The 25,781-nt window shown below is 49.0% G+C and overlaps 1 protein-coding gene across 2 annotated transcripts in view; it reads right to left on the bottom strand.

Moving 5' to 3' along the window:
• The window catches only part of LOC121004763 (protein-glutamine gamma-glutamyltransferase E-like), an 82,565-nt gene that overhangs the window by 41,378 nt on the left and 15,406 nt on the right, over positions 1–25,781 (bottom strand). The gene's annotated exons all lie outside the window — the stretch shown is intronic.

The following is a 25,781-nucleotide window of genomic DNA, read 5'->3' as shown; positions in this document are numbered from 1 at the left end:
GGCCACAGAGTGGCACAACGGCAGAGTCTGGAGTTGGCAGCAGCATGAGTAGGCCACAGAGTGGCACAACGGCAGAGTCTGGAGGTGGCAGCAGCATGAGTAGGCCACTGAGTGGCACAATGACAGAGTCTGGAGGTGGCGGCAGCATCAGGAGGTTGTCATTGTGTTCATGTACTTTTTGTTGTTTCTAAATATATATATTTTCCTCACACTATCAGACGTCACACGACGTCATTCGGTCCATACAGCAAAAGGAGATTTGCAGACACCCATCAATATTACCGGAAAAAAAAAAACACTTTGAAAGAGTGGCACAATGACAGAGTCTGTATATGGCAGCAGCATGATGAGGCCACCGAGTGGCAAGGTGACATAGTGTAGATATGGCGGCAGCATCTGGAGACCACAGAGTGGCAAGGTGACATAGTGTGGAGATGGCAGCAGCATGAGGAGACCATAGAGTGGCAAGGTGACACAGTGTGGAGATGGCAGCAGCAGAAGAAGACCACAGAGTGGCAAGGTGACATAGTGTGGAGATGGCAGCAGCATGAGGAGGCGACAGAGTGGCAAGGTGACATAGTTTGGAGGTGGCGGCAGCATCAGGAAGAGACAGAGTGGCAAGGTGACATAGTGTGGATATGGCGGCAGCATCTGGAGACCACAGAGTGGCAAGTTGACATAGTGTGGAGATGGCGGCAGCATGAGGAGACCACAGAGTGGCAAGGTGACATAGTGTGGACATGGCAGCAGCATGAGGAGACCACAAAGTGGCAAGGTGACATAGTGTGGAGATGGCAGCAGCATGAGGAGACCACAGAGTGGCAAGGTGACATAGTTTAGTGGTGGCGGCAGCATCAGGAGGCGGCAGAGTGGCAAGGTGACATAGTGTGGATATGGCGGCAGCATCGAGAGACCACAGAGTGGCAAGGTGACATAGTGTTGTTATGGCAGCAGCATCCGGAGACCACAGAGTGGCAAGGTGACATAGTTTGGAGATGGCAGCAGCTGCATCAGGAGACCACAAAATGACTCTGTAACAGAGTGGGGTAGTGGGTGGCAATACCAGTTCCCGCTGACGAAGGTGGGTGAAATAAGGAGCACTTGGGATAAGATGTGTGGCATCAGGCGGGTTTCAGCATCAAAGTAGTAGCTGAGGCAGGTATTGAGAAGAAACCGGTCTCTTGTATCAAAGTGTTGGTGTGGCACCATGGATTATCTAGTCTGATGCATCAGGATTTGGTGGTTGGAAATCCTGACTGATCCACACCTGATTCATCTTGACAAAGATCACTCTCTCCACATTTTGGACAGGCGAGTTCTCTTTGGGGTAATTATGGCCCCCGCCGCATTAAACACCCGCTCTGATCCCACACTACTGGCCGGGCAATACAGCATTTCCAGGGCAAACTCTGCTAGTTGCAGCCACAAATCCAGTTTGGCTACCCAGTAGTCCAGCGGATCTTCAATGTGGTGTAGCAGGGTCCTGTCCAAGTATGCCACCACCTGCTGGTTCAGGGTTTGCTCTACGTCTAGCTGCTGTTGCTGGTGAGTAATTTCTTCACTATGGGGTTGAAGAAAGCTACTCATCAGCGACTGTAGAATCAGGCTGCTGCTGATGGAGCTGGTACTGCTCCTGCCACCCCACCCCTCCCCAGCAGCCATGGCAGTGGCAGTGAGCGCAGAGGGCCCGGTCAGACCTGCGAGAGGATGGACGATGGCACAGATAGGAAGCGGCCAACTGACTACATAGGATGTCTCGATAGTAGGTCAGTTTGTCCTCCCTCTCAGTGTAAAAAAAAGCCCCCATTCTGGACCGGTAACGAGGGTCCAACAAGGTGGAGAGCCAGAAGTTATCCCTCTGCCAAGTGAGCATGCATCGTGCCATTTATGCAAGTGACTTGGAGGGACTCCCTGCCTCCATCTCCACTGCATACTGCCACAGTGTGTCAGGGTCCTCTGTCTCGTCTTCCTGATCACCCTGTAGCTCCTCTGGCTGCTACTGCTCCTTCTGTCCTGTCAGCTGAGTAGAAAAACCACCCATTTGGCTGCACATTGCCTATGCTCTAATGTCCTCCTCCCCCTCTTCCAGTTCAGCCCCCACAGGGCTCATGTGGCCGTGAGATCGAGGCACCATGTCTTCTGTCCCCTGACCAGCCATTGTTACCAGCATCTGCAATGAGCCGGACCGTGGGTGCAGTTACACGGACGCCAAATTATGCAGTGGGTCAGGAAATGCACATAATAGTCTATAGTTTTTGTTCGTGACGCCAATTGCAGCGTGCGCAGGGTACTGTTGCAGGGCCCTTTAAGGTGTTGTAACTCACATAGCAGGTTAGGAATGCCAGAGTGGTATAATGTCTCTGTGTGGTAATGACAATAGTGTCAACGGTGTCTCCTACCTTGGTACAGCTGGACTCCTGAATCCTGGCTTACTTGCAATAAAAATGAGTGTGTTGCTAGTAAGAGTAATTGAGGGATTTGCAGCAATAATTGAGATCCAGACTTGGAATAAAGTTCAAACTGGTGTTTACTTGATGCAGCTTTCATCCAAGTGAGATACAGCAATAGGCTGAAGTCCCAGCAGGTATTGGCAATGTGTGGCAGGAATCTGGCTTCTGCTCTATCATGTGCCTGGAGCTCTTTGCAGGATAAGTCGTCTGCTTGTGGATCTGTAATGTGGCAGGAATTAATATCTTTTGCGCTTACTATCTTCTGCTCCTCCTAGCTGAGGAGGAATTTAGCTTTTCCTGGTCTCTGGACGTTACTCACAGTTGTGCTCACAAGGTATGGTTCTTCCTGGAGTTCTGGAGGTGGCTGCTTGCTTTCCACCAGCTGAGGCTGAAGGGCTCAGACTGGGAATGAGGATCAATTGTCTCAACCGAGACAAGATCCTGGCTTTGGATCCCTAGAACTGGGAGCTCCTACACACACAGCCTTCCCCATGCAGGGAGAGCTAGAACTAACTGGATCTAACTGGTTTTTCCTCCCTTGCTGCAGGGTGTGGGAAACTCCACTTTGCTTAAGCAGGGGGGCAGAACAGAACTGGAACATTCCATTCTGAATGGCCATAACATTAAAACTATTCCTAGCAACGATGCCGCCACCTGCTGGTAGACCTGAAACATTACGAAGAAGATATCATTAAAGTGGTTTTATCTGCACAGTTATGAATGACTTGAGGGAAATCACATCAGATGACAATATTAATGCTCTTAGCAGATTGTAGCGGGGCAAAAGCGTTTAGTAACCCAACTCTGGGGTGTTACATATCTGTTCTAGGACATGAAGCAGTGGAATGACGTTGTTCATTCCGTAGTCCTGGCGACTGACAAATAACGTGGCCTCCTTAATGGGCCTGAGCAAATGGCAGGTGTCATACATGAGCTGCCACGGGCTGACATCGAAGTTAGGCTACTTTCACACTCGCGTTTAGTGCGGATCCGTCATGGATCTGCACAAACGCATCTGTTCAAATAATACAACCGCATGCATCCGTTCAGAACGAATCCGTTTGTATTATCTTTAACATAGCAAAATGGATCCGTTTTGAACACCATTGAAAGTCAATGGGGGACGAATCCATTTTCTATTGTTCCAGATTGTGTCAGTGAAAACGGATCCGTCCCCATTGACTTACATTGTGTGTCAGGACGGATCCGTTTGGCTCAGTTCCGTCAGACGGATACCAAAACGCTGCAAGCAGCGTTTTGGTGTCCACCTCCAAAGCGGAATGAAGGCGGAACGGAGCCAAACTGATGCATTCTGAGCGTATCCTTATCCATTCAGAATGCATTAAAGGCAAAACTGATCCGTTTTGGACCGCTTGTGAGATCCCTGAACGCATCTCACAAACAGAAACCAAAACGCCAGTATGAAAGTAGCCTTACACAGTGGAGTACTCCTATCTGCTTGCATCATCAAGAAATCGTTGATGGCCTTTTTCTGTTCATATAGTCGGTCCAACATATGGAGGGTGGAATTTCAACGGGTGGAAACATTGCATATCAGCCTATGCCGTTGCCGGGGTTGCCGTTCTTCTGCTACAGCTCAAGGAGGGTATGTTTTGTGGTGTACACGAGTGGCTGAAGTGCATGCAAAGTTTCCTGGCCATTTTTAGGATGTCTTGCAGATGGGTGCACCATTTGACAACCAGATTGAACACGTGTGCCATGCAGGGCGCATGGCTCAGCCTTCCTTGACACAGTGTCGACGCCATGTTCTTCCTGTTGACGGTCAGCATGGTTCCGATTTTCAGTTGTCGCGGAGAAAGCCAGGATTCGATTTCTTGATGCATCACACAGAGCAATTCCTCCCCTGTGTGACTCCATTTGCCAAGGCAAACCAGGTGCAGAACAGCGTGACACCACCGAGCCCTGCAAATGTGGTATGCTGGAGGGGCACTGTGACTTGTCCCTGCAGTGGAGGCTGAGGACATAGTGGAGGATGAGGAGGCAGAGGCGGACATTGTCGCAGGACCAATGGCGTGACAGCCAAGTTGCTGGTGTGGCTGTGCAGGAACCACATTCACCCAGTGGACCTTAAAGGACATGTATTGTCCCTGACCGTACTTATAGTTCCACATGTCGGCGCTGCCGTGCACTTTAGCAAACACCGCTAGGCTCAAGGACTAGCCCACTTTCTGTTCTACATGTGTGTGCAGGGCTGGTACTGCCTTTTTGGCAAAGAAATGATGGCTTGGGACTCTCCACCTCAGCTCGGCACAAGCCATCAGTTCTCTGAAAGGTGCAGAGTCCACCACTTGGAAAGGGAGGGACTGCAGCACGTTCAGCTTCTGCGCCGTTGGATGCGTGCACGCATACTGCTGTCTCTTGGCAATCGCTTTGGTGATTGATTGCTGACGGAATGACTGACGAGGAGTAGGAGCAGAAGCATCTGGACCAGCAGAAGATGGTATTGACAGACAGCTCTCTTTGACTGAGTGGAGCCTTGACTGGCTGAAACTGGGTCCATGCCACTGGGTGATGCAGCGGTAGCTGCGGCAGGCTGGACCACCACATCAGAGCCACGGTTCTCCCAGGCCACTTTATGGTGACACTGCATATGTTGATGCAGGGCTGTGGTATCAACATTGGCACCCTGCCCACGCTTCACCTTCTGCCCACATATTCTACATATGGCCATGTTGACCTCCTCTGGCGGCTTCATAAAAAACTGCCACACTGCCGAGTACCTGATTTTCAACCCAAAACTACTCACTGGCTGACTGCTACCGCTGCTGCTTCCGTGAACACGTGCAACACTCCTTTGCGGGCAGGTAGGCTGCTGAAAAGCGGGTGGTCTACCCCGTGTCCGTTTGGCTCCCGATCTCCCACTGCTTCCACCCTGCTGACTCCCGGCCATGCTAACAACTTGCTGACTCTACCGTTGGCTCACGGGCAAGCTGCCACCCTCTTCTACTGATGATGACGAAGCCCTTTCTTTACCCGGCTCCCAAGTGCGATCGGCTTCATCATCATCGAGTACTGTCTGCACTCAATGGTCTCTGGGTCAGGAGCCTGACCGCTCGCAACACAAGCTACCGCGCCACTCTCCTCATCACTACTTGCCCGCCTAGCGGAGGAAGCGGTGGATGTCTCCCCCAGATCTTGGCTGGTGTGGGGATGTGCTCGTGGTAGGCTACGGTAGCGGCGGCAGTATTGAGGCAATCACAGACAGTCTTTGTGGTTCACCGTGACTTTATTTACACCAAAGGCATAACAGGCAATGTGCAGACCACACAGGTGCATATCCGCATAGTGCATAAAACAAAAGTCCTTCCATAGAAAATAAACAGCAGGTTTGAGTCACCTTGTTTTGGACAGACCACAGCAGTTTCTGCAGGCTTGTAGGCTACCTGCCTTTGTCTCCCTCAGGCCAGAGCCACTTCGGCTCGTAGCACCACAGGTCCCAGGACTATCCTTCAATGTGTGCTGCGCCCAGACTCTCCTTCTCCAGCACTGACTCTGTCTGTGGAAATCTCCAGCACAGCAAGACACACCCCACCCCCATCATCAGCAGGCTGGGTTCTTTAAAGGCCCAGCTCCACCAAAAACCTGGGCTGGCCGTGGGGAACAGGCACCCCCCCCCCAACTCTTTACCTGTTCCCAGTAAAAACCGGCCCGGACACGCTGCGCCAGCAGCATTCGCCGCTGTAACCGCAATGATCCGGTTCTTACTCCACCGAGGCCAGGACCTCTGGTGGCACGTATCGTCCGTCCATTATTATTCCGGGGACTCTCCTACATATCCCCCCCCTTTGTTCACCCCTGAGGGCTTGAACATACTGTTCAAGCCTGAGGGGGTGTACACATGCACAGCAGTGTACCCGGGACAGGGCATCTGCGTTCCCCTGTAAGCGGCCGGCCCTGTGCTCAACAGTGAACTTAAAGTTCTGGAGGGACAAGAACCACCTGGTGACCCGAGCGCTCCCCTCCTTAGCTCGACTCATCCACTGGAGAGGGGAGTGGTCGGTCACCAGACGGAACCTTCTCCCCAGAAGGTAATATCTGAGAGACTCGAGTGCCCACTTGATGGTGAGGCACTCTCTCTCCACAATGCTATACCGGGTTTCTGCTGGGGTAAGCTTGTGGCTTAGAAAAACCACGGGGTGCTCTTCCCCGTTGAGCTCCTGGGAAAGCACAGCCCCTAGTCCTACTCCCGAGGCATCTGTTTGAACTACAAACTCCCGCTTGAAGTCGGGCGTCACCAGAATCGGGGACTCACATAGGGCCGACTTCAAACGGGAGAACGCCTCCTCCTCCTGCTCCCCCCAGCGAACCATCACCGACTTTCTACCCTTCAAGAGGCCGGTTAAAGGGGCTGCCAAGGTGGCAAAATGGGGAATGAACCTCATGTAGTACCCAATCAGGCCCAAAAATGACCGTACTTGCTTGGACGTACGAGGCCTGGGCCAATTCCGGATTGCTTCAACTTTATTCACTTGGGGCCTAAAGACTCCGCGTCCAATCACATACCCCAAATAGCGAGCTTCCTCTAGTCCCACCGAGCATTTTTTTGGGTTGGAAGTCAACCCCGCCTTCCTTAGAGAATCTATCACTGCCTGAAGTTTTGACAAATGACCCTCCCAGTCCGGGCTAAACACGACTATATCATCCAGATACGCGGAGGTATACTGGTGATGGGGCTTAAGGACGACATCCATCAGACGCTGGAACGTAGCCGGAGCGCCATGCAACCCAAAAGGCAACACCCTATACTGAAAAAGCCCCTCCGGGGTGACAAAGGCCGTCTTCTCCTTTGCCGCCTCAGTCAGAGGTACCTGCCAGTAGCCCTTCGTGAGATCTAGGATCGAAAAATACCGGGCTTTTCCCAGCCGCTCTATCAACTCGTCCACCCGAAGCATGGGATAGGCGTCAAATTTTGATACCTCATTTAATTTCCTAAAATCATTACAGAACCGTAATGAACCATCCGGTTTGGGAATAAGGACAATCGGGCTAGCCCACTCGCTCTTTGACTCTTCTATGACCCCTAGACGTAGCATCGATCTTACCTCCTGCGAAATGGCCTGTCGCCGAGCCTCCGGTACTCGGTATGGTCTTAGGCGGACTTTCACCCGGGGCTCGGTGACAATGTCATGCTCGATCAAGGTGGTACGTCCAGGAAGGTCAGAGAATACGTCCCTATTCCAACTAACGAATTCTCTCACCTCTTGTGCCTGTTTGGTCGACAGTCCGTCCCCTATCGTCACCCCAGCGGCGTTCTCCGGAACACCTGGTGACCCCGGGTCACTCCCTGCCGTCCAGACAGAGGGCGGGCTGTCTCCAAACAAATTCTCTCTGTCTCTCCAAGGTTTTAGTAGATTCACATGATATACCTGTTCGGGCTTCCGCCGCCCTGGCTGGTATATCCTGTAATCAACTGGGCCCACTTTCTCCTTAACTTCATAGGGTCCTTGCCACCGGGCCAGGAATTTACTCTCGACCGTGGGCACGAGTACAAGAACTCGGTCACCCGGGTGAAATGTCCTTACCCGGGCGGACCGGTTATATACCCGACTCTGGGCCAGTTGTGCCGCTTCCATGTGCTCCCGGACGATCGGCAACACGACCCCTATTCGGTCCTGCATTTTTCCTATGTGTTCTATCACACTTTTATGAGGCGTAGGCTGTTGCTCCCATGCCTCCTTAGCGATGTCCAGTAGTCCACGGGGATGTCGCCCATATAACAACTCAAAGGGCGAGAACCCCGTGGACGCCTGGGGCACTTCCCGTACCGCAAACAAAACATAGGGCAACAGTAAGTCCCAATCTCTCCCGTCCTTAGCCACGACTCTTTTTAGCATGGACTTCAGGGTCTTATTAAACCGTTCTACTAACCCATCGGTTTGGGGATGGTAGACGGACGTGTGCAGGGGTTTTATATTTAATAGCTTACACAATTCCTTTGTTATTTTGGACATAAAGGGTGTCCCCTGGTCCGTCAGAATCTCCTTTGGTATCCCCACCCGGGCGAACATACTCATAAGCTCTTTAGCTATTACCTTGGCCGACGTATGGCGCAATGGGACCGCCTCCGGATAGCGAGTGGCATAGTCTAACACTACCAGTATGTGTTGGTGACCTCGGGCTGACTTAATAATGGGGCCTACCAGATCCATGGCGATCCTTTCGAAGGGCACCTCTATAATGGGCATAGGTACCAGTGGACTGCGATACTGAGGGTGGGGGCTAGTCACCTGACACACTGGACAGGACTGACAGAACCTCCGGACTTCCTCATAAATCCCAGGCCAATAGAACCGTTGTAGAATTCGCTCCAGCGTTTTCTTAACCCCCAGATGACCACCCAACACATGCGCATGCGCTAAATCCAAGACCATTCGCCGGTAAGGCTGGGGCACCACCAGTTGTTCCACCACCTCCTGCCTCACCTTGTCTACCCTATATAACAGGTCCTGGTTATTGGCCAGGTGAGGAAATACGGTATCGGCGCCGGGACGCTGGGCAACGCCATTAATCACCGACACACCTTCTCTAGCCCGCAATAACGTCGAATCCTGGAGCTGTGCGGTCCCGAAGATTTCTCGGGGTACCCCCAGATCCAGGATAGACGAACTTTCTACTGTCTCACCCGCCAATACTTCTAGGGGAAACCGGTCAGGGTTACACTCTACCTCCCCTACGGTGACCCCTACAGCTGGGGCCCCTGCCTCGGGGTCCTCGGGCTCGGGACCCGGACATTTTTCTTCCTCACAGGTAGGCAACCTGTTCCTCCACAAAGTCCAGAACAGGGGAAAGTCCCTTCCCAATATTGCGGCATAAGGGAGCCGTCTCCCCACTCCGACGACATGTGGTACCTCCTTCCCACACACCGCCAGGGTAACCTTAGTGGTGGGATACTCCCGGCGATCCCCATGTATACAGACAATGGTAAGGGTTCGCCTATCTGGGAGTTTTTCCGTTACCAGCGATTCATGGACCAGAGTTACCAGGCTCCCAGAGTCCAGCAGGGCCTGCACGGAGTGACCATTGACAACAACATCACACAACGGAGGGGTGTCCGCAGCCAGCAGGGGGTCAGCTATATACACCGGTTGGGCATGAAAAGAGGACCGGCGAGCGAACCCGCAGTCCATGGGTTCAGATGCCCTAGGGCAGTTGGCTGCCACATGTCCCCAACCCTGACAATGCCAACATCTGATCCTCGCAGCCTCCCTCCTCCCCAGGGTATTCCTCCCACGGACTGGAGATCCACTCCCCTCCTTACGAGGTGGGATCCCTTTTTCAGGATCCCGGGTCGGCAACGGGGGCTGACGTGACTTCGGTAGTACCGCTGAGTCCCGCACCAAATCCTGAGTGGCCATATACCTCTCCACCAGGCTAACCAGTTGTTCCAGGTTGCCTGGATCGCCTTGTCCCACCCAGCGCTGTATGGCTCTCGGGAGGGTACGCACGAACCTGTCGACCACGACCCTTTCAACCATCTGAGAAGGGCTCAATATTTCAGGCTGAAGCCATTTTTTTACTAGGTGAAGTAAGTCATAGGCTTGTGACCGGGTGGGTCGGGACTCGGCAAACACCCACTGATACACCCTGTGCGCTCGCACATAGGTGTTTACCCCCAACCTGGCCAACACCTCACTTTTTAGCCTCTCATAGTCCTTGGCCTCATCGCGGCTGAGGTCAAAATAGGCCTTTTGTGCGTCCCCCACCAGAAAAGGCGCCACCACCTCGGCCCACTGTTCCAATGGCAGCCTCTCTTGCTCCGCGGTTCTTTCGAACACCGCCAGGAACGCCTCTATATCATCTTCCGGACCCATTTTCCTCAGGGCGGATCGGACTTTATCCCTGGCGGTAGACACAGTCGGGGTTGTTGCGGTTGAAACTCCTTGCAGGGATGTTCGCACCGACTCTTGCATGGCTACCAGCTGCTGCATTAGGAGATTGTTTGTTTGCTGCTGTGCACACATAGCCTCCTCGTGTCTTTTTTGCTGTAGCTCATTATTTTCCCTCTGAGCCTGCAATGCCTGTTGCTGCTGTACATTACTCTGAATCAGGTGCTTAATGGCCTCCTCCATCTTGTCAGGAACCACAAAACTTGCAGGCCTGATATATGACATGCAGTCCAACACAACTTTTGCCTCAGGCCTGCCTCACTGCAGGAATGCCCGCTCCAAGCCACCAATTGTGGGGATGTGCTCGTGGTAGGCTACGGTAGCGGCGGGAGTATTGAGGTTCACCGTGACTTTATTTACACCAAAGGCATAACAGGCAATGTGCAGACCACACAGGTGCATATCCGCATAGTGCATAAAACAAAAGTCCTTCCATAGAAAATAAACAGCAGGTTTGAGTCACCTTGTTTTGGACAGACCACAGCAGTTTCTGCAGGCTTGTAGGCTACCTGCCTTTGTCTCCCTCAGGCCAGAGCCACTTCGGCTCGTAGCACCACAGGTCCCAGGACTATCCTTCAATGTGTGCTGCGCCCAGACTCTCCTTCTCCAGCACTGACTCTGTCTGTGGAAATCTCCAGCACAGCAAGACACACCCCACCCCCATCATCAGCAGGCTGGGTTCTTTAAAGGCCCAGCTCCACCAAAAACCTGGGCTGGCCGTGGGGAACAGGCACCCCCCCCAACTCTTTACCTGTTCCCAGTAAAAACCGGCCCGGACACGCTGCGCCAGCAGCATTCGCCGCTGTAACCGCAATGATCCGGTTCTTACTCCACCGAGGCCAGGACCTCTGGTGGCACGTATCGTCCGTCCATTATTATTCCGGGGACTCTCCTACACTGGGCACTAGTTGCTGACTGTCTTCTAGTAGCTCTTCCTCGGTGAAAAGTGGAGCTGAGCCCACAGCATGTAGTACTTCTCGCGGTGATGGAACAGAAAAGGCCAGAGGCAGGTTGAGGACAGGTGAGGGCACAGGGCCTGCTCCAGGGCCATGCCAACTAAGGGTTGTCTCTGACGAACCCACCGACTGTTGGCTGGGGGTGTCTTATGTCACTTGGGATGACGTGGATGACCAAGTTAACCAATCAAGAACCGCTGGGTTGTTGGTCAAAACACGACCGCTAGATGACACTGGGAGCTCAGGCCTCTCGCTGCAACTCCTGCTGCCAAGCCCCCTTACTCTGCAGTGACCTCTGCTTGCCCCAGAAACATTCAGGCCTCTGCCACTCCTCTGTGCATGGCCTGGCACTTCTCTGCCTGACATATTTGTAGCTGAACTAAACAAATTAAACAGAAATTAAAACACCCCTAAAAGGGACGAATATATTTTTCTTTTTGTACTAAAATAGTTCACTAAACGCTTTCACCACAATTAACTGCAGAAATGCACTGAGAATATATTTTTCTTGTTGTACTGAAATATAACCCTATACGCTTTCACCAGAAATAACTGCAGCAGTAAACTGAGAATATATATTTCTTGTAGCACAGAAATTGGCCACTATATGCTTTGACCAGAAAAAAATTAAAGAGTAAAGTGCGTATATAGTTTTCTTGAAGTACTGAAATACGCCCCTATACGCTTTCACCAGAAATAACTGCAGTAGTGAACTGAGAATATATATTTTTTGTTGGACGGAAATAGGCCACTATACGCTTTGACCAGAAAAAAATTAAAGAATCTGATTGAAGTGCATATATAAATTTCTTTAAGTACTGAAATACGCAACTATACACTTTCAACAGAATTAACTGCAACAGTGCAGTGTGTATATATTTTTCTTTTTTTACTGAAATACGCCCCTATACGCTTTCAACAGAAATAACTGCAACAGTGCAGTGCGTATATATTTTTCTTTTTTTTTTATGAAATACACCCCTATACGCTTTCAACAGAAATAACTGCAACAGTGCAGTGCGTATACAGTACAGACCAAAAGTTTGGACACACCTTCTCATTCAAAGAGTTTTCTTTATTTTCATGACTATGAAGGCATCAAAACTATGAATTAACACATGTGGAATTATATACATAACAAACAAGTGTGAAACAACTGAAAATATATGTCATATTCTAGGTTCTTCAAAGTAGCCACCTTTTGCTTTGATTACTGCTTTGCACACTCTTGGCATTCTTTTGATGAGCTTCAAGAGGTAGTCACCTGAAATGGTCTTCCAACAGTCTTGAAGGAGTTCCCAGAGATGCTTAGCACTTGTTGGCCCTTTTGCCTTCACTCTGCGGTCCAGCTCACCCCAAACCATCTCGATTGGGTTCAGGTCCGGTGACTGTGGAGGCCAGGTCATCTGGCGCAGCACCCCATCACTCTCCTTCATGGTCAAATAGCCCTTACTTTCAAAGTTTTCCCAATTTTTCGGCTGACTGACTGACCTTCATTTCTTAAAGTAACGATGGCCACTCGTTTTTCAATACTTAGCTGTTTTTTTCTTGCCATAATACCTATTCTAACAGTCTATTCAGTAGGACTATCAGCTGTGTATCCACCTGACTTCTCCTCAACGCAACTGATAGTCCCAACCCCATTTATAAGGCAAGAAATCCCACTTATTAAACCTGACAGGGCACACCTGTGAAGTGAAAACCATTTCAGGGGACTACCTCTTGAAGCTCATCAAGAGAATGCCAAGAGTGTGCAAAGCAGTAATCAAAGCAAAAGGTGGCTACTTTGAAGAACCTAGAATATGACATATTTTCAGTTGTTTCACACTTGTTTGTTATGTATATAATTCCACATGTGTTAATTCCTAGTTTTGATGCCTTCAGTGTGAATCTACAATTTTCATAGTCATGAAAATAAAGAAAACTCTTTGAATGAGAAGGTGTGTCCAAACTTTTGGTCTGTACTGTATATTTTTCGCTTTCACCAGAAATAACTGCATAAGTGAAATGCGTATATATTTTTCTTGTAGTACTGAATAAGATACTAAGATATAAGCCTCTAAAAGCTTTTCAACGTAACACTTGCAGCCCAATAACAAATAGCTGGAATGACAGAGCTGTCTAAAAACTATTTGGATCCCCAAATAGTCTTTCTCTGCACTTGTAAATCACTTTCCTATCAATGTCCCTAGCACTCCCTGCACTAAGATGCTGTGAAATGATTCCTCCCTATCCTTTACCTGCACTTATAAATCGTTTTTCCACTTGCTGTCCCTAGCGCCTTCACACATCTGTCCCTGCATTCTGAACGCTGGAAAATAGCAGAATCTAAAATGGCTGCCGTATTTATAGGGCTGTGACATCACAGGGCTGGCTGCTGATTGACATGCCTGCATACAGCCAATCAGGGTGATCCCGCCTTCCAAGAGTTCCTTGCCCCATGTCCTCAGTCCTCACACGTGTAGCCGCCATTTTAGGAAAATTGCGATTCATTACCACGAAGTGTGAGGAAATTTGCATTCGTTGCGAATCGAATTTTTCCTGAAATTCTAAATAAATCCCACTTCATCAGCTTTGATTCGCTCATCTCTAATGTCTTACATTGTACTAAAACTATAGTATTTGATGGTGGTCTCTAGAGATGAGCGAATTGAAGTTGACAAAGTGGAATTCGATCCGAATTTCAAGAAGAATTCAATTCGCACCGAAGCCGAATTTCCTCGCGCTTCGTGGTAACGAATCGCATTTTTTTTCTAAAATCGCTGATGCACTTGTTAGGACATGGAGCAAAGAACTCTGGGAACGAGGGATCACCCAAAATGCCATGCATGCAGCCAATCAGCATCCAGCCAGCCCCTCTGATGTCACAGCCCTATAAATAGCCTCAGCCATCTTGGATTCAGCCATTTTCCAGTGTACTTAGCAGGGACGTTGCTAGGTTAAAACCTTCGGGGCCTGGGCCCCTGATGTTTTGTCCCAGACCCCGAATGTCCTGCCTGCCAGCAAGATACAACTGTATTGCCATTCTCTGGATGGCAATACAATTGAATCCAATACACTGGAAAAGCTAAAGGACCTGTGATGACATCACAGGTCATGTGACCAGTAAAACAGTCAGTGGTTGAGAAGGACCTGCGATGATATCACCATAACGTGACCAGTGCAGGAGAGGACGGCAGTGAAGAGGAGAAGTCCTGGGGGAAGAAGCTGTGGTGATGTCTGCTACATGAGGAGAGGTAAGTGAAGGGAGAGGCAGAGCAATGCTGAGAGTTGTGGTTATTTAACTGGGACTGTACGTTAGGGCTGAAGGGAGGGATGTTATTTACATGGAACTGTGTGTTGGAGGTGGCTGGGGAGGGAGTCATGTTATTTACATGGGACTGTATGTTGATTGTGGCTGTGGGAGGGGATTGTTATTTACATGGGACTGTATGTTGAAGGCGGCTGTGGGAGGGGATTGTTATTTACATGGGACTGTAAGTTGGAGGCGGCTGTGGGAGGGATTGATGTTATTTACATGGGACTGTATTTCGGAGGGGGCTGTGGGAGGGAGTGATGCTATTTAAATGGGACTGTATGTTGATGGCAGCTGTGGGAGGGAGTGATGTTATTTACATAGGACTTAATGTTGAGGAGGTGATATTTACATGGGATTGCTTGTTGGAGGAGGCTGAAGAGTGGGTGATATTATTTACTTGGGACTGTATGTTGAAGGCGGCTGGGGAGGAGGTGATGTTATTTACATGGGACTGTATATTGGAGGGTGCTGGAGAGATGCTGTGGTGTGTTATTTACATGGGACTCTATGGCGGAGGGAGGGAAATAATGTTATTTACATGGGGCTATATATTGGAGGGGATGAAGGGAGGGGAGTGATGTTATTTACATGGGACTGTATTTTGGAGGGGGCAGGAGAGATGGTGTGATGGTATTTACATGGGACTGTATGGTGGAGGAAGGAATATAACTACAGGAGGCACTGCAGGGGGCATTATAAATACTGGGGACCCTTCAGGGTGACCATTATAACAGTAGGGGGCACTGTAGGGGTATTATAAATCCAGGGGACATTATAGACGTTCCTATTACTGCTGGGGGCTCTATTGGAGGGACTTACAGAGCCGCATTATTTCTACTAAGAATACTATGGGGGGCCCTATTACTACTGAAGGGTCTGTAGACGGCTTTATTACCACTGGGAGAACAATAAAGGGCCTCATTTCTACTGGGGGCTCTGTGAGGGTATTATTAATACTGGAGGGCTCTTCTACTAATGGGGAGCGTTATCACATTTAGGGGCACTGTAGGGGGCAGTATTACTAATGGGGGCATTCTTAAGGAGCATTATCACTGTTGGGGGCACTGTCGGGGGCAGTATTACTAATTAGGGCATTCTAGAAGGGAATTACTATTGATGGGGCTATGAGGAGCACTATTACTATGGGGGGCACTCATTTATTTTCAGGATAGTATTTGGGGGTATTGGGGAGCACAGCGAGCAGCAGGATAACGCTGTTGGGAGTCCAGGTTGGGGGATGATGATAGAAATGTGAGGAAGCTAAGATGTCTGTGTGTCACACTCGGCAGAGATGAGGCACAGCTAAAACAAGTTGTATGGACCAAATGGAGAAGATGATGACAGAGAAGATCTACATCGGAGGAGACATCACCTGGAGGCAATGGATGTGACAAGTATGTGCTGCTGTATAGCAAGTACAGCAAAATGCGGTGTGCGGGAGGAGGGGGGGGAGACTTAGAGTACTGCGCCATATTCATTGGAGCTTGCACCCCGGATCTTTTGAGACCCTAGCAACGTTCCTGGTACTTAGTGCAGGGAGAGATGTCAGCAGGTGCTAGGGACAGTGCTAGGAAAGACTTCATTGTGCTGAAAAATCGATTTGGAAGTTCAGGGAAAGATTATTCAAGGTGTAGGGAAAGGATAGGGAGGCATTATCTACGCTATAAAAGGAGAACGGGGTGCAATAGGAGAGCAGCCTGGGTAATAGGAGCAATTCTATTACACCTTGCTGCACTTATTGGGGATCTAAATTGCAGTTACAGTCAGGTCCATAAATATTGGGACAGCGACACAATTCTAAAATTTTTGGCTCTATACACCACCACAATGGATTTGAAATGAAACGAACAAGATGTGCTTTAACTGCAGACTGTCAGCTTTAATTTGAGGGTATTTACATCCAAATCATGTGAACGGTGTGGGAATTACAACAGTTTGCATATGTGCCTCCCACTTGTTAAGGGACATAAAGTAATGGGACATAATAATAATCATAAATCAAACTTTCACCTTTTAATACTTGGTTGCAAATCGTTTGCAGTCAATTACAGCCTGAAGTCTGGAACACATAGACATCACCAGACGCTGGGTTTCATCCCTGGTGATGCTCTGCCAGGCCTCTACTGCAACTGTCTTCAGTTCCTGCTTGTTCTTGGGGCATTTTCCCTTCAGTTTTGTCTTCAGCAAGTCAAATGCATGCTTAATCGGATTTAGGTCAGGTGATTGACTTGGCCATTGCATAACATTCCACTTATTTTCCTTAAAAAACTCTTTGGTTGCTTTTGCAGTATGCTTTGGGTCATTGTCCATCTGCACTGTGAAGCGCCGTCCAATGAGTTCTCAAGCATTTGGCTGAATATGAGCAGATAATATTGCCCAAAACACTTCAGAATTCATCCTGCTGCTTTTGTTAGCAGTCACATCATCAATAAATATAAGAGAACCAGTTCCATTGACAGCCATACATGCCCACGCCATGACACTACCACCACCATGCTTCACTGATGAGGTGGTATGCTTAGGATCATGAGCAGTTCCTTTCCTTCTTCATACTCTTCTCTTCCCATCACTTTGATACAAGTTGATCTTGGTCTTATCTGTCCATAGGATGTTGTTCCAGAACTGTAAAGGCTTTTTTAGATGTCGTTTGGGAAACTCTAATCTGGCCTTCCTGTTTTTGAGGCTCATCAATGGTTTACATCTTGTGGTGAACCCTCTGTATTCACTCTGGTGAAGTATTCTCTTGATTGTTGACTTTGACACACATACACCTACCTCCTGGAGAGTGTTCTTGATCTGGCAAACTGTTGTGAAGGGTGTTTTCTTCACCAGGGAAATAATTCTTCGGTCATCCACCACAGTTATTTTCTGTGGTCTTCCGGGTCTTTTGGTGTTGCTGAGCTCACCGGTGCGTTCCTTCTTTTTAAGAATGTTCCAAACTGTTGTTTTGGCCACGCCTAATGTTTTTGCTATTTCTCTGATGGGTTTGTTTTGTTTTTTCAGCCTAATGGTGGCTTGCTTCACTGATAGTGACAGCTCTTTGGATCTCATCTTGAGAGTTGACAGCAACAGATTCCAAATGCAAATAGCACACTTGAAATGAACTCTGGACCTTTTATCTGCTCATTGTAATTGGGATAATGAGGGAATAACACACACCTGGCCATGGAACAGCTGAGAAGCCAATTACTTTGGGTCCCTTAACAAGTGGGAGGCACATATGCAAACTGTTGTAATTCCTACACCGTTCACCTGATTTGGATGTAAATATACTCAAATTAAAGCTGACAGTCTGCAGTTAAAGCACATCTTGTTCGTTTCATTTCATTTTCATTATGGTGGTGTATAGAGCCAAAAATGTTAGAATTGTGATGATGTCCCAATATTTATGCAAGTTCTGTGTAATACTGCTATTTACGGGGTGTATTAATAGGAAAGATACGTACGTTCTATTAGCCGTTCTGCTTTGATTTTACATTGTTTTACTTTTTTTTGGGGGGTGTATTGAAAGGAAAAAAAGGGAAAAAATATGTCATAATTGCCGTTCAGCGGTGAAGTTACATTGTATTACAGCCATTTACGGGGTGTATTAATAGGAAATATACGTACGTCCTGAAAGCCGTTCTGCGTTGATTTCACATTATTTTACTTTTTTCGGGGGGTGTATTAATAGGAAAAAAAAGGAAAAAATATGTGTCATAACTGCCGTTCAGCGATGAAGTTACATTGTATTAGTCATTTACGGGGTGTATTAATAGGAAAAATACGTATATCCTATTAGCCATTCTGCGGTGAAATGTGATTGTTATATTTCTTTTTTTGGGGTGTATTAATAGGAAAAAGAATATGTCTTAATTGCCATTCTCGGGTGAAGTTACATTGTACTACAGCCATTTATGGGGTGTGTTAAAAGGAAATAAATATGTATGTCCTATTAGCCGTTCTGCGGTGAATTGTGATATTTTTTTTGGGGGGGATTATTAATCGGAAAAAATATATGTCTTAATTGCCGTTCTGCGGTGAAGTTACTTTGTAGTCAGCAGGGTGGCAGCAGTGGGAGGTCAGGAGCCTAATGTGCCCGGGGTAGACCACCTGCTTCACAGGAGCCTACCTGCCCGGAAAGTAGCGGTGCAGGGGTTCACGGAGGCAGCGGTAGCAGACAGTCAACGCAGAGTATTGGGGGAAAATGCTATACCTAGCGGTGTGGCAATTTTTTGTTAGGCCAACATTGGAGGTGAACATGGCCATTTACTGAATTTTTGGGCAGAAGGTAAAGCGTGGCCAGGGTGCCAATGTTGGCGCCACGGCCCTGCATCAACAGTTGCAGTGTCACCATAAAGTGGCCTGGGAGAATCGTGGCTCCGATGTGGTGGTCCAGCCTGCCGCAGCAACCGCTGCATCACCCAATTTCATGCAGTCAAGGCTCCACCCCCTCAGCCGAAGGGAGCTGTCTGTCCTTCCCATCATCTGTTGGTCCTGATGCTTCTGCTCCTCGTCCTCCTACTCCTCATCAGTCATTCCGTCAGCAATCGATCACGCAATTGCCAAAAGACAACAGTATGCGTGCACTCATCCAATGGCCCAGAAGATGAACATGCTCCTGGCCAACTTGCTGGCACTGCAGTCCCTCCCTTTCCAAATGTTGGACTCTGAACCTTTTAGAGAACTGATGGCTTGTGCCGAGCCGAGGTGGAGAGCCCCAAGCCGTAATTTCTTTGCCAAAAATGCAGTACCAGTCCTGCATACATATGTATAACAGAAGGTGGGCTAGTTCTTGAGCCTGGCGGTGTCTGCCAAAGTGCACGGCAGTGGAGCTGTAATTATCGTCAAGGGCAATATATGTCCTTTACGGCCCACTGGGTAAATGTGGTTCCTGCCCAGTCACACCAGCAACTTGGCCAGGTGACGACGCTTCCGCCTCCCCGTTCTCATGACATTGGTCCTGCAACAATGTCCGCCTCTGCCTCCTCATCCTCCACTGTGTCCTCAGCCTCCACTGCAGGGAAAAATCACAATGCTCCTCCAGCATACCACATGTTCAGGGCACGGCTGTATCATGCTGTTCTGCACCTAGTTGTCACCGCCAGACATCTGTGAAGCTCTGACAGATGTTCTTCAGAACCTCCTGCTTGAGGTTCTTTTTGTTTTGCTTTCGTTTTGTCATCTCGTTTCCCTCTCTCAGCTGTCATCTAGTTGCACTGATTGCATCCCTTTAAATCCCCTCCCATACTGCATCACTTTGCGGTTTATACAACTTCCTGGAGTGTGCTGATGCTAGAAGCTGTTACTGCTACATCCACAAGATAAGTCTGTTTCTTTATTCCTGTTTTCCTGTTTACTTGATCTTAGGTGACTCTGACTCCCTCTGTATTAAGTGTAGGGAGCCGTTGGTCGTGTCCCCTCACTATTATAGGGTGTTCAGGTGTCATACAGTCGAGGAACGAGGGTATGCAATTATCTACCATAGAGATTTTTTTCATAGGCTGAGCAGTAAGGGAGAGAGCTAGGCTGTTACAGGGCTCACCCATATGTTCCTTAGTTTGGGATCAAGCCAGTCGGATGTTTATTTATAAGTTCCAGCTTTCTGCAACACCATCCGTGACACTAGTTTGCCTGGGTGAACGGAGTCACACAGGGGAGGAACTGCTCCGCGTCCTTCATCAAGAAATCGAATCCTGGCTTTCTCCTCGACAACTCAAAATCGGATCCATGGTGACCGACTATGGGAAGAACATGGTGTCGGTGCTTCATTTAGTAGGGCTACATGGCGCATGTGTTCAATCTGGTTGTAAAGCGGTTCCTGAAGTATTCACCCCATCTGCAAGACATCCTGGAAATAGCCAGAAAACTTTGTATGCACTTCAGTCACTCGTACACTGCAAAGCACACCCTCCTTGAGCTGCAGCGGCAGAACGGAGTCCCCCAACATAGGCTGATATGCGACGTTTCCACCCATTGGAATTCCACCCTCCATATGTTGGACCGATTATATGAACAGAGAAAGGCCATAAACGATTTCATGATGATACAGGCGGACAGAGGTACTCCCCTGTGTAACTTCGATGTAAGCAAGTGGCAGCTCATGCGTGACACGTGCCATTTGCTCAGGCCCTTTGAGGAGGCCACTTTATTTGTCAGTCACCAGGACTACGGGATAAACAACGTCATTCCACTGATTTATGTCCTGGAACAGATGCTGCTAAATCTGGCTGGCCAGGAGACAGGAGACATGGCGACTATATCTCACGGCCACATGAGCCCTGTGGGGGCTGAACTAGAGGAGGAGGAGGACATTCGAGCACAAGTAATGCGTAGAGAAATGTTTTTTCTACACAGGTGACAGGAGAGGAGGAGCAGGAGCAGACAGAGGAGCTACAAGGTGATGAGGAAGACGAGGTAGATGACCCAGACACACCGTGGCAGTATGCAGTGGAGATGGAGGCAGGGAGTCCCTCCGAGTCACTTGCGCAAATGGCCCGATGCATGCTCAGTTGCTTGCGAAGTGACAGACGAATTCTCACTATTCGGCAGAGGGATGACTACCGACCCTACACCATGTTAGACCCTTACTACCGGTCCAAAATGGGGGCCTTTTTTACACCTGCTGGGAGGGAGGACAAACGGAACTACTATCGAGACATCCTATGTAGTCAGTTGGCCACTGCCTATGTGCGCCATCGCCCATCCTCACGCAGGTCTGACCGGGGGGGGGGGTCCTCTGCGCTCACGTTCCACTGCCATGGCTGCTGGGTGTGGGGGGGCAGGGGCAGTACCAGCTCTATCAGCAGCAACTTAAGTCTAGAGTTGCTGATGAGCAGTTTTCTTCACCCGCCTACTGAAGAAACTACTCACCAGTAGCAGCACCTAGACATACAGCAGAACCTGAACAAGCAGGTTTCGGCATACTTAAAGTGCACCCTGCCACCCCACATTGAAGATCCCCTGGACTACTGGGCAGCCAAACTCGATTTGTGGCTGCAACTGGCTGATTTTGCCCTGGACAAGCTTTTCTGCCCAGCCAGCAGTGTAACATCAGAGCGGGTGTTTAGTGCGGTGGGGGCCATAGCTACCCCAAGGAGAACTCGCCTGTCCACCCAAAATGTGGAGAAACTGATCTTTGTGAAGATGAATCAAGCATGGATCAGCCAGGATTTTCAAACACCAGTGCCTGATGCATCAGACTAAATCATCCATGGTGCCACACCTAAACTTTGTCAAGACCTGTTTTTTCTGGCTTCCTGCTTCAGCTACTATTCTGATGCTGCAACCTGCCTGATGCCACACCTGCTGCCAGGTGCTCCTACAGCCACCCACCATCTTTAGATGGTACTGGTATTGCTCCCCACTCTGTCACTGGGCCACTCTGTGGTCTCCTCATGCTTCTGCCACCTCACCACTATGTCACTGGGCCACTTTGTGGTCTCCTTATGCTGCTGCCACATCACCACTCTGTGGTCTCCTCATGCTGCTGCCACCTCAACACTCTGCGTTCTCCTCTTGCTGCTGCCACCTCACCACTATGTCATTGGTCCACTCTGTGGTCTCCTCATGCTGCTGCCACCTCACCACTCTGTCACTGGGCCACTCTGTGGTCTCCTCATGCTGCTGCCACATCACCACTTTGTGTTCTCCTCATGCTGCTGCCACCTCACCACTCTGTCACTGGGTCACTCTGTGGTCTCCTCATGCTGCTGCCACATTACCACTCTGTAGTCTTCTCGTGCTGCTGCCACCTCCCCATTCTGTGGTCTCCTCATGCTGCTGCCCCCTCACCACTATGTCACTGGGCCACTCTGTGGTCTTCTAATGCTGCTGCCACCTCAACACTGAGTCACTGGGCCACTCTGTGGTCTCATCATGCTTCTGCCACATAACCACTCTGTGGTCTCCTCATGCTACTGCCACTTTACCACTCTGTCACTGGGCCACGCTGTGGCCTCATCATGCTGCTGCCACCTCAACACTCTGTCACTGGGCCACTCTGTGGTCTCCTCATGCTGCTGCCACATTACCACTCTGTGGTCTCCTCGTGCTGCGGCCACCTCCCCATTCTGTGGTCTCCTCATGCTGCTGCCCCTTCACCACTATGTCACTGGGCCACTCTGTGGTCTTCTAATGCTGCTGCCACCTCAACACTGAGTCACTGGGCCACTCTGTGGTCTCATCATGCTTCTGCCACATAACCACTCTGTGGTCTCATCATGCTACTGCCACTTCACCACTCTGTCACTGGGCCACTCTGTGGCCTCATCATGCTGCTGCCACCTCAACACTCTGTCACTGGGCCACTCTGTGGTCTTCTAATGCTGCTGCCACCTCAACACTGAGTCACTGGGCCACTCTGTGGTCTCATCATGCTTCTGCCACATAACCACTCTGTGGTCTCATCATGCTACTGCCACTTCACCACTCTGTCACTGGGCCACTCTGTGGTCTCCTCATGCTGCAGTCACATTACCACTCTGTGGTCTCCTCATGCTGCTGCCACCTCACCACTATGTCACTGGGCCACTCTGTGGTCTTATCATGCTGCTGCCACCTCACCACTATGTCACTGGGCGACTCTCTGGTCTCCTCATGCTGCTGGTGGCTCATTACTATGTCACTGGGCCACTCTGTGGTCTCGTCATGCAGCTGCCACCTCACCACTATGTCACTGTGCCACTCTGTGGTCGCCTCATGCTGCTGCCACCTCACCACTTTGTGGTCTCCACATGTTGCTGCCACATCACCACTCTGGACTCCTCATGCTGCTTCCACCTCAACACACTATCACTGGGCCAATCTGTTGTCTCCTCATGCTGCTGCCACATCACCACTCTGTGGTGTCCTCATGCTGCTGCCACCTTACCACTATGTCACTGTGCCACTCTGTGGTCTTCTCATGCTTCTGCCATCTCACCAATATGTCACTGGGCCACTCTGTGGTCTCCTCATGCTGCTGCCACCTCACCACTATGTCACTGGGCCACTCTGTGGTCTTGTCATGCTGCTTCCACCTCACCACTCGTTCACTGGGACACTGTGAAGTCTCCTCATGCTGCTGCCACCTGAACACTCTTTCACTGGGACATGTGTGGTCTCCTCATGCTGCTGCCACCTGAATACTCTGTCATTGGGTTACTCTGTTAATTCCTCATGCTGTTTCCACCCTCCCCACTCCATGACTGGGCCACTATTTTGCCTTTTTGGCCTGGTTGACATCATCATTTATTTGACCCTTCTTCTGATCTGTCAGAAGGAAGGAAAAATGAGATGCACAACGGATCCTGTCTATGGAGCAGCTGTAAGGCCTGTATGACATGGTCCCTATTTTGCATCATAAAAGGTGGATGCTCAACAGACAGGATCCGTATAAGCGTTTAATAGAACAGGCTCTGTAGAAATCTATGTGGAATCAACTGATGACGGTGTAAAAGGAGTACGCTCCTTCATGTTATAGTAGGATCTTGGGCCTCTGCATGGTTCTTTATTCCTGGCGCTAACATTGACCTGTAAGGCTGAGTTCACACTTAAGTTATTTGGTCAGTTTTGGCCCCGTAACTGCCCAAATAAGTGAAGTGTAAAGTGATTCTAAGAGCGATGCCTGTCATCTGTGTGTCATACTGACTCAGTATTGTTTCACTACCTCAGCAGACTCCCTATGCTTGTTTCTGCGAGGCAGAGTGTTCTACACCACTATACATGCTCTCTGCAGCCAGGAAATAGCAGTTTTTTTAAACGAAATTCGTATCAAATCAAATCTTCGGTGAACCGACCAAATCAAATTTTTGATAAATTTGCTCATCTCTCGTCTACATGTGAGTATCCTACAAGACGAGTTACTTTGTACACTCAAGTACCATGGGTATGAATAGGAAGACATAGTCTTCCAGCAGGACAAGGACCCGAAGCATACCTCGAAATAGTCTATATGATATGGTTCAATGACAATAAAGTCGATGTGATGGATTGGCCCCCACAGCCCCTAGACCACAATTGAATCGAACACTTGTGTGTAGAGTTGAAGAAAAAGCTGTATTCGTACCCAAGTGAGTCGACCAGTATGCACCAACATTGGGAATGTGTAGAAGAAACCTGGGAATAGATTCTGGTCGAGACATGCTTGAATCTGATAGAGAGCATGCCCAGAAAGCTTCAGGCAGTGTAGAAAGCGATAGTTGGATTTACAAAATACTAGTAAAAAAAAATTTAGGGGGGAATTTTAGCAGTAAAACAATAAAAATGCAGTTATATGACAAGAATCTGCATAACTAATCATATGCTAAATAGTTGCAAGTCCAATTAATATATGAGATAGCAAGAAGATTGTCTATAAAATTCTCGTCTCATTATGACCAGCCAATCACTTGGATGACTGTATTTAAAGAAGAGGGCATTCCCTCAAATGACACAGACATTGCAGTTGAATTTGTAGTTTAATTAAACAGTGTTACATTGGCATGACCTTTCTGGATGTATCAAAATCCAGGCACAGGATTGTCAACCACCACATGAGTTTCCATCGAGTTGGGATGAAACAAAGTGACTGCTCATAGTGAATCCTATAGTGCCACTGTGAGTCTTTGAGAACCTACTATCTACTACAGCCTGCATTGCCTAATCTCTCTACACCTCCATGGATCCTCGCAACATCACTAGCTGTCACTGATCCTGACCTCCTTTGTATGTACTGTAAGGGTACAACATGCACACCACATAAAGCACAACTCAGAGGTATGGCCCCAAGCCAATCAGTGGCAGATTGTTATACTACTACTCTCTATTACAACAATTTAACAGCAACTTTCCACATATAATGCATGATAGTTACAGGAACCAATGTTAACTATTGCACTTTCACTGTAGGAGGAAATTGTGCCTTTACCATCAATCCATCCACTCTGCTAAACATGTAGAATAAACCTTGTAGTTGGTTCCAGGACATCTAAACAATCATTCCACTGCTCAGTCCATCTGTTTCCATGTCTACTTTCTGCCCAAGCTGATCAGTCAAGACCCTTAGTGCCCTTCAGTCTCTTGCCTCCAGTCCACTGACTGCATAGAGGCCTGCTGCTCTTCAGCACAAGCCGCAAGACACACTGGCTCTACACACAGCCACTTTCTCCATCCTTCCCAGAATATGCCATCCAATATTGTCCCTTTGCTAAACAGCCATGCCATATAAAGA

Source organism: Bufo bufo, chromosome 6 (genome assembly GCF_905171765.1).
Source record: "Bufo bufo chromosome 6, aBufBuf1.1, whole genome shotgun sequence".
Taxonomy (NCBI): domain Eukaryota; kingdom Metazoa; phylum Chordata; class Amphibia; order Anura; family Bufonidae; genus Bufo; species Bufo bufo.
The sequence above is the reverse complement of the archived record's forward strand: the minus strand, read 5'-3'. Positions and strand labels throughout refer to the sequence as shown.